Genomic DNA, 13,062 nt, shown 5'->3' on the forward strand with positions numbered 1-13,062 from the left:
AAATTATATGTATCTCGGGGGAGCCCAAATAGCCAAAACAATCTTGAAAAAGACCAAAGTTGGAAGATTTATACTTTCTGATTTCAAAACTTTCTACAGAACTACAATAATCAAAATAGTGTATAACTGGTATGAGGACAGACATATAGACCAAAAGACTGTAATACGGAGCCCAGAAACGAATCCTCACAGTTTTTGGTCAAATGATTTTCAACAAAGGGGCCAAGATCATTCAATGGAGAATGCACAGCCTTTTCAAGAAATGACTGGGAAAACGGGATATTCACATTCGAAAGAATGAAGTTGGACTTCTACCTTAATACCATATACAAAAGCTAACTCAAAATAGATCAAAGACCTCAACATATAAGCTAAAACTATAAAACTATGGAAGAAAACATATGAGACAACCTTAATGACATCGCATTTAGCAATGACTTATTGGACATAATACCAAAAGCATAAGCAATGAAAGAAAAAATAGGTAAGCTGGATTTCATCAAAATTAAAAACTTTGTGCATCAAAATACGCTATCAACAAAGTAAAAACGCAATCTGTGGAATAGGAAAAAATATTTGCGAATCATATATCTGATAAGGGATTCATATCTAGAATATATAAAGAACTCCTACAACTCAACAACAACAAAAACAAAACAACCCAATTAAAAGATAGACAAGGGACACAAATAGACATTTCTCTCCAAAAAAGATACACAAATGGCCAATAAGCACAGGTAAAGATGCTCAACATCACTCATCATTAGGGAAATGCAAATCAAAACCTTGAGATATCGATTCACACCCATTAGGGTGGCTTTTATTTTTAAAATAATAAATTTTTAAAAACAAAATAACAAGTATTGGCAAGGATGTGGGGAAATTAGAACATTTGTGCAGTGCTGGTGAGAATGTAAAATAGTGCAGTTGCTGTGGAAAACAGTATGGTAGTTCCTCAAAAAATTATACATAGAATTACATATGTTCCAGCAATTCCACTTCTGGGTATATACACAAAGGAATTGAAGCTAGTACTCAAACAGATATTTGTACACTTATGTTCACAGCAGCATAATTCATAGCAGCCAAAAGATGAAAACAAGCCAAATGTCCTCCAACAGATGATTAAATAACATGGTACATACGTACAATGGAATATTATTCAGCCTTAAAAAGGAATGAAATTGGCCGGGCGCGGTGGCTCACGCCTGTAATCCTAGCTCTCTGGGAGGCCGAGGCGGGCGGATTGTTTGAGCTCAGGAGTTCGAAACCAACCTGAGCAAGAGCAAGACCCCATCTCTACTAAAAATAGAAAGAAATTAATTGGACAACTAAAAATATATAGAAAATATTAGCCGGGCATGGTGGCGCATGCCTGTAGTCCCAGCTACTCGGGAGGCTGAGGCAGGAGGATCGCTTGAGCCCAGGAGTTTGAGGTTGCTGTGAGATAGGATGACGCCACGGCACTCTAGCCCAGGCAACAAAAAAAAAAAAAAAAAAGGAATGAAATTCTTATACATGCTACAACATGAATCAACCTTGAAGATACTATGCTAAGTGAAATAAGCCAGACACAAAAGACAAATATTATGATTCCACTTACATGAGGCACCTATCACAGTCAAACTCACAGAGATGAAAAGTAGAATAGTGGTTACCAAGGGTTATGGGCAATGAGGAGTTATTGTTTAATGGACAATGTTTCTGTTTGGGATGAAGAAAATGTTCTGGAGATAGAGGGGATGGCTACACACAATGTGAATGTACTTAATGCCATGAATTGCACACTTAAAAATGGTTTAAATGGTAAATTTCATGCCAATTTTACAGTCATGCACTGCATAACATTTCAGTCAACAATGGACTGCATATATGTCAGTGGTCCCGCAACATTATAATAGAGCTGCCCTATACAGGTGTGCCATTTTTCATCTTTTTTTTAAGATGGGGTCTTGCTATGTTGCCCAGGCTGGAGTAAAGTGGCTAATCACAGGTGCAATCATTGTGCACTACTGCCTACAACTCCTGGACTTCTGGTCTCAAGCAATCCTCCTGCCTCAGCCTGCTGAGTACCTGGGACTACAGACACACACTACTGCACCTAGCCCACTTTTTATCTTTTATACTATATTTTTATCATACCTTTTCTATGTTTAGACATGTTTAGATATACAAATATTAACCATAGTGTTATAATTGTCTACAATATTGAGTCCAGTAACATGCTGTATAGGTTTGTAGCCTAGAAGCAATAGGCTATACCATATAGCCTAGTGTGTAGTAAGCTATATCATCTAGGTTTGTGTAAGCACACTCTATGATGTTCGCACAATGAAACCACCTAATCACACATTTCTCAGAACATATCCCTGTCATTAAGCAATGTATGACTACATTTTACCACAATAAAAAAATTGAAATAAAAAGGTCAACATGATAAATTTTATGTTATCTCTATTTTATCACAATTTTTTTAAAAAACAAAAAACTGTTGGATTGATTGCACAAGATGCATTTGGCAAGACAAGGAGGACAGTGTCCTCTCGTTTGCTTGACTGTCCACCTAGGTACAGCATTATTCACGATGAGGGAAAATCATCTAATCTAAAGCTGAATTTGTTTCTGTCTTTAGTCTTATGATCCTTGGGTCACTTAACTGGAACACTTAATTTTTTAAAAAGAGCAACAAAACGTATTCAGTTTGTTGTTATACCTAACTGATCTAAACCATTTAACAGGCAAATAAATATTTTAACATCCTAATCCTCTGCATAAGGAAAACAGAAAGCCAAAAGATTGTTTCTAGCTGTTAAAATATCTCTACTTAGGAAACTGGGAATGTAGAAAGAGTAACAAAATGCTCAGAACAAGTAACTTAAAATAAATTTGTTTCCTAAAGCAATATCAAAACTAGTTAAAAATTTTATGTTCCTAATGAAGGAACACTAAGATATACTGAGTTCATACTGAAAACAATGAAAAAAGTTGAACTATGATTCTTTAAGAGGGATTTTAATACTCTGCCTCTGAGAAAATAAAAGCACCCTGATAGGCACTCCAAGTCTTTTCCCAACCTCTTTACTGCTCTCTCTTCCTCTGCTCTGTTCCGTCCTTCCACCTTGCTTTTCTTTCTGGTTTTTGTTTGTTTGTTTTGTTTTATATTGTTTTTTAAGAGGAGTGGGAAGCTGAGACATGAAAGGGATAGGATAATAGGAATAAACCAGTAAAGAAGAAAGAAAAGCACTACAGTTTATTTTTTCTCCTCACGATGAATCCTAAATACATCATCATTATCATTATCATCATCATCACCACCATCATCAGAAAATGCTAACAATCCCGATTTCTGAGGGTAAGGAAAAACTAAATTTCCTGGAGTCACAACCTAAACTAAAGCAAAAGAAAAAGAAACCAACCGCAAGCCTGCATCTATAAATTAAGTCTGTATGCAGAATTCTTCAAAGAACCTTGACTGTAATACAAAATTGCAGTTAAATACAGTGACATGAACTTTGGTCAAAGGGTGGAGCACTAAGTTATTTAACAGCTTTCTACCCTAAGAAGTGACATCAGTTAAAGAACTTTAAACTCAAGCGTTTCCTCCACGGTGTACAGAAAACATCAAGGTTTTCCCAAGACATGCATAGTACTGGGAGACAACTACACTGGGAGATAGCATCTGGTAATAACCAAGAGTTTAAAGACGTAACTTCATGACACTATACAGTTCTATGGGAAAAACAGAACGAGAATTTGCAAAGAAACTAATCTATCTGTTTGAACTCAAAATAATCCTCTAAAATAGTCCACCATTTCAAGAGTCCTTTTGATCCCAGTGACAAGTATGAAAGTCTCTGAATTGGACGGCCATTTCAACTAGGGGCCTCCCTATGCCAGTAATGGTAATGTTTTTTCCCTGTTGTAAAACATTTGGCCAATTCTTGGCAAACACTCTCATACAAGAACATAACATCAATGCTGGTATAATCCTATGCTCTTTTGCGCACATTTTCCCTCCTTAGATTTCCTTAATCATGAAGGAGGAGGAGAAGGGGCAGGAGGAGGGAAGGAAGAGGGGAGGGAGAAGAGAAGGAGAGATGATGACAAAAGCTTGGAGCCTCAGGGGGCAAGGTCAACATACATAACCTAAACATCTGTACCCCCTTTATATGCTGAAATAAAAAAAAAAAAAAGCTTGGAGCCTAGGATATATAGGCTAAGTAGATTTTCACCCCAAAACTTAGTCTTAATCTTCTGAAGGCAAATGTCCTTTATAACTCCCCCTTCTGTGGTTGACACTTTTCCTAAACCCCAGGTCTTCCTGACTTGCAGCAGGGCCAGACTAGATTACAGTTATGTGGTAGGTTCTGTCAGGCAAGCTTTGACAAGGTCTCAAAATAGACCCTGGGCACCAGCCAGGGAAACTGCCACTCACGAGTTTCAACTTTATCATACTTTAGCCTCTCAGCGCTTATTTTTTTCTTTAATTTCTCTCATTTCAAAAAAGCAAAGAATCCTGAACTTCCTCCTGGCCTCCTGTATTACAGGAGTGATACATCAAAATTAAAATGTAAACCTCTTTTCAGAGTGGGGGAGATGATAAAAAAATTTTTTTTAAATCTCCCTTGTTCTGTTCACACTTTGCAGAACAAAGACAATCTGTACCCACTGTGTGCCTTGAGAAATTAATTCATCAATAGCACCCTGGTTTGTTTGCAAAAGGATTTTTGGATGTCAAACTCCACAGAGGTTTATTTTATAATGAATAGACTAGGATGTAGAAGATAAAAGAAGAGAAGAGGTGGGCTATTAATTTCTCGTGTGACTAGTAACACAGTGGCAGACTCCAGCAGGGCAAGAATTTAAACTATATACAATGTTTTTAATTGATATTGGTCATAAAATTCTGAATCAACCTACTATAAGATGTAGCCATTTAACTACTCCCAAATATAAATGGTTTGCATATGACACCACCAGTCTTCAAACCACAATATTTCTACTCTTACCATCACAAATAAAATTAACCACCTGACATTCAAATGTTTTTAATTACCTTATAAAATTCATTTGCAATATATATATATTTTATTGCAGTATATTTTTCCGGTTAAGGAACTACCTCTTCACTCATATTCTCCACAAAGAAAGCAACTACCTAAAAGAAAAAGGCAATGCAATGGCCTCTATTTTGCAGGTGCGATGGATAGTGCTCTTAAGGTAAGGACAGAATTTTATTTCCTCTTAAATGATCCTCATCAATATTCTCAGCATGTTGCAAGAATTATTTTTTCCATACATCATCAATTCTGTTCCTTCTCACACTAGGAGCAGAGTAAACAATTCACAAAGAGCTTTGCAAGAAATCACTCTCTCTCTTGCTAAATTCATTTCTGGTAAGGATTTGTTTTTGTTTTGAGAGAGAAAGAGAGAGATACTTTGCCAAATATTAATATGTTCTCCATATCACTTTTTTCTTTCATTATAGAAATGCTTAAATCCTGACCTGAAAAGGTTTCCCTTGCATATTTACCTATCAAGACTGTCAGTTATGGTGGTTTCCACAAGGGATTTTCCAAAAGGGAATCTCTGTTCACAGTGAACTGAAACTCTTAAGTCACTATTAGCTGGACAATAATCAAAAGCAACATTAGGAAATAGTCTGAATATAAAAATGGATATCTGAAGTTTAAAAAAATGCCAAAATTTAGTCAAAGAATTAAAAGAATTTGGTAAGCTGGAACAATAAGATAAGCCTGCCATTACTTTATAACTAACTAGAATACTTTATAAATGAAAATTAAGGTAAAATAAGCTGAATTCCAAAAGAAGGAAAAGAAAAACAAGGCTAAGAGTATCAAGAACTCAGTGATTTCAATGTCATTTCTTTAACATTTGAAAGCCAAAAATGATCAAATTACATTTCAGCAATAAGAAGTTATTTCTAGTTTAAAATGAATCCATTCCAATAATAAATCACAACTTCAATACACACATTCTTCTATAATAGAACTTAAAGAAGAATTCAATACAGTCTCATTCTCCATTTTTAGGGTGGAATCACAAACACGGGTGATGCTTGCCACTCAAAAGACTATTTTGTACAGTGCAAATTCATTCAGTCAACTTTTTCGTACCTTAGTGATGGTAGCTGTCCTTTCCACTGACGTTTATTTTACTTCTAGACCCCTTCATTTATCTTCCCACATCTGCCCAAAAAAAGGGAGGGGGGAGTAAAATCACATCACTTAGGAACAAACTGCTCTAAATCCAAGCATTCCGCAATACTTAGACTTTTATTTCCTTACCATACTTCATGACAATAAATGTCCAGCAACAAACCTAACAAAACGTCATACAACACTTCCTATAATATTAGCAAAGACATCTCAATAGACAGGCAGAAACAAACTTAGCTTTTCTTTATTTCAATTTTAAGATTCATATCAATGATTCACAAAGTGAGTGACCTAACTTCCAAATGAATCATACTTTCCGAAATTCTTACTCTACATGAGTGTATTATAATACTAGGTCATCATCTCTATATCTGCTAAACAGAGCATGACGTTGGTTATACAGGGTTAACTCTGCAAGACTTTTAAAACACAGGAAACGTGGAGTCCCTGCCAAATAACTCTACCTGCAACAATGCACTCTCCAACAATTGCACCTTTCCATGCAGATTCATCCCCAAAATAAAAGTATAATCTTGAAAAAATTTGTTAAACACTGATTAAGAACTTATCCATCCATACCCTGCTCTCCATCTCTCCTGTTCCAATTCTGCATCCACTTTCTTTTCCCATCCGGATAACACAAAAAAACTAATAGCCACTGTTATCCTAATATACCTTTTTTAGTCAATTAACCTACTCTACAGTTTTTCTGTTTACCGCAGAAATGCTGAATCATTAAATGGAAACTCAAAACGAACTACGAATATTTAAAGTTTAGAATACAATATGTCCCTGGCCATGAATCAGGAGCCTGATATTTGTATCTCCCACGGTAGAAAAAGTAAAACAAACACTTGAACTTTTCTCCTCCTAAGAAAGAAAAAGAAATGGGTTCCCTTGATTCCTCCTGCTTCCTGCTGGACATCCACAGCATAAGGATGCCAGGCCTGACTGTAGCTATAGAACTTAATCTGTGTATAAGTAGTACCCCATACTAGTCAAGTATTAACCCCGACCCTCCTAACAAGCGCCCGTTAAACCCGCGCTTCAGTTCGGGTCAAGAAGGAAGAAGTAAAAATCTCATAAAAATGCTACGCCCTCCACTGGCCTGACACCGTTCTCTGGGGTGCTCGTCCCGGGACAGAACCCGAGTGTGGCGTCTAGGAGGCAACAGAAGGAGCCTCGGGCACCCTAAACAGAGGGACAGCTGCACAATTTAATTTTTCCTACAATGGGAGTAACACTTTGCCCCCGCGCGGAGAGAGAATGAGCGTTAGAAATCAAGAGTGATACCCGAGAACGCACAGGCAGGGGGAGACCCTGGCCCGGTAGCCCGCTGGGAGCCAGCCAGTCCCCGGGGAATCCAGGCCCACAGCAAGAGTCAGGGGCAGCACGGATCTCACCGGGCTGCGGAGACCGGGAAGGGGGCCCCCAGCTCCCCGCTCCCACCGAGACAGCGGGAGGAGCGGCCCTTACCTGTGTCTGGGCGCGGGCTGTGGCTGCGTCGCCGCCCGGGAAGGGCCGGAGCGCGGCTCGCCAGCCGGGCGCCCGCCAGGGCCAGGGGCTAGGGGCGCGGCTGGACGACTCGGTCCCGGGTTCCCAACGTACGCGGCAGCTGCCAGTGCCAGCGGCCAGCTCGTCAGTTACGCCGGTGTGCCCCTGGTGCCGCGGCAGAGACAGCGGGAACCGGCCCTCGGGAGGAGCCGCGGCCGGAGCGGCAGGCAGAGGCGGCGAAGGAGGGGGCGTGGCCAAGGGGTCAACGACCCGCTCACCCGGAAGCAGTTGTGGCCGCGGCGGCCCGAAAGCAGTGCAAGTCGCAGGCCTGGCTTTAGCCCCGCGGGGCAAAGTACCCAGGGCTGTCCCGCAGCGAGCTGCGCGCCGGGCGGGTGGGTAAGATTGCCCAAGCTGCTATGCTCCTGCTTCCCTGCTCCGCCGTTGCGAGCCGTTGGGGCTGCGCGGAAGGGAGGGTGGCGGGGTGCGACTGCCAGTAGGGCGGGGCCTGGGCCGCTGGTAGGGCGGAGGCCCGGGCCTGCCTATGGGGGTGACTCCTCTGGATCCACGATTCCTGCCCTGCCCCTCCGACCCCAGGACCAGGGCCAGTAATATGAACTGTTACGTGTGCCAGTTCAAGGCTGCACCTGTTCTGGTCGCCTCTAAACCGGGTAAGTGGGGTGGGGTGGTGCTCTGACTGTAGAACTATACGAGGGTGGGTGTGGTTGAAATGCCAAAAGCCTTATTTCCAAAATGAAAACGTGTGATTCTAAAATTATTTCAGGAGAAAACTACTTGGGAGGGAGGGCAGAGGGAGGAGTATAGAGTCAGTTAAAAACGAAATAGAAACATACCTGTCATTTATTATAGAAGTATCTATCAAGGCCCACCAGGTTCAAGGCATTTGGATACCTTGCCTTCTAGTGGGATTTAAGCAAACAAACAAGGTAATGACAGCTTATATTAAGGCTCTGCAGGAAACACACAAAGTGATGAGAAAGATTTTGCGGACGAGACCTCTTTGGCTGAATAGAATGGCTAGAGAAGACCTCCAGGAGGAAGTGATAGTTGAGCAGCCTCTTGACGAAAAAGGCACGAAATATACTTAGAACTTTACGTACAGGGACTCTAGGTTCCAGAACCCCCTGAATAAGGTATTATTCACATATATCAACCACACCCACACTTGTATTCCCATTATTACAGTTGTAGCGCCACCCCAGCCCATTTACCCAAGCCCACTAGGCCAGACGGATTAGAGGGGACCAGAACAGGTATAGCCTTGAACTGGCAGACGAATCAATTCACATTACTAGCCCTGGTCCTGGTGTCATAGGAGCTGGGCATGTTAAAAGCCTTTCTCTAAAGCCTTCTAAAAGCTGTTTCTGTGTTGCCCACTCCCTCTTCAATTTCAGAAAGCTCGATCACCCTTAGAGTTTATAGGGGCTGGCACTAATATGGGAGGTTCAAGAGACAGGAAAAATTATATCCATAAGCTTTGAGAAACAGATTCTTTAACTTTTCACTCTTTCTCTTTTTATGTCACTATTTTTCTCAGACCCAAGAGTAAAAATTAAAACTATAATGTTTACCTTGGCTTAGGAAGAGTTCGATCTTCCCAAAAGATTGTACTATGTTATGATCTGAATAAAAGGATTAATGACATCTTTTGCTAAATCAAAGACAAAACGCCTACTTGTAAGGAAAAGGATCAATTCAGGTACTAATGCATTACCTGAATATTACCAATAAGCCCAGTGTTTATTAAATATTAACTCTATAATTAATGGAAAGATTGTCTGGATAATATTAGGGTTAGATTCTCTTGCCCTTTTACTCCTTAGCCACTTGTTTTGGTTCATGCCAAACAGAAATATTTTGCAATGTCTTTTTGGGAAAATGGACTGGGAGGGAGCTAACACTTATCGGTACCTACTACTTACATAGCATTGTGGTAGGCACTTAAATGTATTACCTCTTCCAATACTAGGGCTGACATTGAGATATACCTGTTTTAGTAACAAAGATGTTGAGGTTCAGAGACATCATGACTTGCCTAAGGTAACAAAACGAATAACTAGAAGAGTCAAAATTTGAACTCAGGTCTGGACCTAATTTCTCTTTTTCTTTACATTACACTGGTACCTTAAGAAGGAAAGATAAGTGGAGTGGCCAGCAGCAGATTTTTATATTGGTTTTAGAATTTTTACTATGAAAATATATTTTAAGGTAGAGTGGTATGGAGCAGTTTTGGAACTTCTCTGTTTACTTCTCCCTTTATAGAATATTTGTCATCTATTTTGCAACAAAAAAAAGACTCCAGTTGTTTTAAGAGTTCATAATGTCATGTGTGGTTTGAATGCTGCCAAGAATGTATGATGCTAATATTTTGTCATTACGAGGGGGTCCTGACTGAATGCATCACCCTGAATTATTTTATGGGGAGTCCTTACCTGCACATTAAATGCTTTCTGCCAAAAATATGTATTCCCAGATCTTTATGGAATATTCTGACATGTGAATGCCCTCAGGTCTGTGTGGACTAGTGGCTGCTCTCGGGATCTACTAATAGATGAAGGAAACTTTTGCACATGTTTGTACAGATTTAGGGGATGAGGTGGTAGGATTTGTACATTTTTGTTCCTTTCATAACAAATCCTTCACATTTTTCCTTGATGATGCCAAGAAATAAAATTTTTCCTTTCTTAAGAGCAAATACTCATTTTTGTGGTTTTCACAAGATTGTGTTTTATAAACATAATACTATGTTTTACTTCTACACATCACTGGAAACATCATTAGTTCAGACATTAAAAATAGGATGCCACTTTTCAAAGCCTTATATTAGTAAAGTGTGTCTGTGTGTGTGTGTGTATTGGGAACATTTTTTAAATTTTGGTTAACTCCCTACAAACTTATGGAAACTTGGCAATGTAACTGTCTTTGACAATGCATATTTGTTTTAAGTTCTCTTTCTAAAAATTCCTTATCTAAATTTACTGCTTTTTCTTGCTGTCATCTTTTCTTTCTTTCTTTCTTTTTTTAATTTGGAAATAATTACAGACTCAGAAAAAGTTGCAAATATTGTACAGAGAGATCCTGTGTGTCACCCATTTTCCCCCATTGGTATCATCTTATGTGAGGAAAACTTACAATACATTATTAAAACTAGGAAATTGACATCTTGCTGTCTTCTTTAGGTTTTTAGTTTCCTTTTATGTTTCGCTGTATCAAAAAGTTATCATTTTGCAATAACTTATTTGTATTACATTTGATTTGGCTCTTCTCCCTTTCCTAAATTAGCAAATGTTAATAGTTAATAAGCTTGCCATGATGCTTGTTTCGAATTACAAGTTTATTAAAAAATTCTGTGGGTCAACACAATTGAAAGTGATTAATTTGTAAGGTTTTTGCTTTTTCTGCTTATGCTGGTCCATGTCATCCTGCCCTAATAAACCTGTAAATTTATACAACCTGTGTTTGTGTATTTTAATACATCCTCTGACCACTGAAATATTTTCAAAGAGATTGTTATCAAAGTAAAAGGATAAAGAATACAAGGCTGCTTGTTTAACTGGGAAAAAAAAGTTTTAAACATCTAACTATCCAAAGAAGAGTGCTAATGGTCTCTTGGGCAGGATGTAAAATCTCACTTAGGGCCAATTCTGGCTCTACATGGATTCTTCTAGCCAGGGCAGCTCACCCTTTACTCCACCAGAGAATAAACAGGGAAAAAACAAAATGTAAATTGCTTTCTTCAGTCTTAGTGGTGAGGAAAGGTTGATGAGAGGGGATAATTTGGGACTTTGTGTAGGTATCAATTATGTATGAACACCTAATCACAGATAATCAAGTGATGGCTCTTCTGCATTATATACTCGTTAATGAGTAATAAAACATCCTTCATATTATGACTTATTTAGCAAACTATTCACCTGCTATGTACAGGCACCCAGTTAAGCATTCATAATACAGGGACAAAACAGGATCTTTGGCCTTAAGGAGCTAGAATTCCACAGTTTCTGTATGTGTATGTATATATACACATACAGAAACTATGGAAATTCTTGGTAGAGACAGGTCTCGCTATGTTGCCCAGGCTGGAGTGCAATGGCATGATCATTGTTCACTGCAGCTCAAGCAATTTTCCTGCCTCAGCCTCCTGAGTAGCTGGGACTATAGGCACAAGCCACCATGCCTGGCTAATTTTTCTTTTTTTCCTTTTTTTTTTCTTTCTTTTTTTTTTTTTTTGGTAAAGATGAGGTCTCACTATGTTACCCAGGCGGGTCTCAAACTCTTGGCCTCACGTGATCCTCCTCCCTGCTCAGTGTCCCAAAGCACTGGGATTACAGACATGAGCCACTGTGCCCAGCAATATATTATATGTTTTAGTAAATATTAAGCTCTTACTATGTGCCAGATACTTTCCAAATGCTAGGGATCCAGTGGGAAGCAAAAAGAGAGCTGTATTTCTTTCTCTTACGCAACTTACTGTCTGATAAGGGAGATGTCACAAAAGTAACTTTACAATCTAACAGGTATTACTAAGAGGTATATACTGCCATGAGGGCATGAAAGAGGTGGGACTCAATCTGGGGTATCAGAAATGGTTTCTCCTAGGAAGAGATACTTTAAGCCAAGAATTAAAAGTGCCTCATAGTAACCTAGATGCAGAAGTGGGAGAAAAGGGGTGAACGTGGTGGAGTTTGAGGTTTCAATGAACTATGATGACGCTACTGCACTCTACCCAGGGTGACAGAGCAAGACTCTACCTCAAAAAAAAAGAAAAGAAAAGTGGAAGAAAAGCAAGAAAGAGCATATATAGACGTCATAATGGAACCAGCAGAGGCCCAAGGACTGAAATGAGAGTGAGAATGTGAGATGAGTCTAGAGAGCTAAGTTAAGGGTCCACCACTCAGAGTCTTAACAGGCTTTGGTAAGGATTCTAATCTTTGTTCTTTAATCAATGCAAACCAGTTGAAGAGTTTTTAGTGAGAGCGACATGATGAAATTTATATTATCAAAAGATCACTCTGGCTTCAGTGTGAAGAATTCTTTCTTCAAATATTTCCTGAGGACCTACTATGAGCCAAATACTATTCTGTACAAAGAGGACATAGCAGTGGACAACAGACAAATCACCTATCTTTGAGGATCTTAACATACAGAGAATATACCAATAATATATATGATGGTAGTGCTATAGAGAATATTGGAACAGGGTAAGAATGAAAGGGTAGGGGGGGTTGCTATTTTATTAGCTTGAGCCATATGAAATTGCTGGTTTTTTAAAATTATTTTTCTCAAAGAACTACAAGTAGAACTACCATTTGATCCAGCAATCCCATTACTGGGCATCTACCCGAAGGAACAAAAGACATTCTATAAAAAA

At 39.2% G+C, this 13,062-nt stretch overlaps 1 protein-coding gene across 1 annotated transcript in view; it reads right to left on the reverse strand.

Annotated features, from left to right (window-relative positions):
* LRRFIP2 (leucine rich repeat (in FLII) interacting protein 2) overlaps positions 1 to 7,899 on the reverse strand; it is a 141,483-nt gene extending 133,584 nt beyond the window's left edge. Inside the window, exons 1-2 of the mRNA XM_012644063.1 lie at positions 7,656 to 7,899; positions 6,138 to 6,209 (exon numbers count right to left, since the gene is read on the reverse strand). The gene's annotated coding sequence lies outside the window, so the exon portion shown is untranslated. The remainder of the gene's footprint in view (positions 1 to 6,137; positions 6,210 to 7,655) is intronic.
* Positions 7,900 to 13,062: the final 5,163 nt, after the last annotated feature.

Source organism: Propithecus coquereli, unplaced genomic scaffold (assembly GCF_000956105.1).
Source record: "Propithecus coquereli isolate 6110/MARCELLA unplaced genomic scaffold, Pcoq_1.0 Scaffold1, whole genome shotgun sequence".
NCBI lineage: Eukaryota > Metazoa > Chordata > Mammalia > Primates > Indriidae > Propithecus > Propithecus coquereli.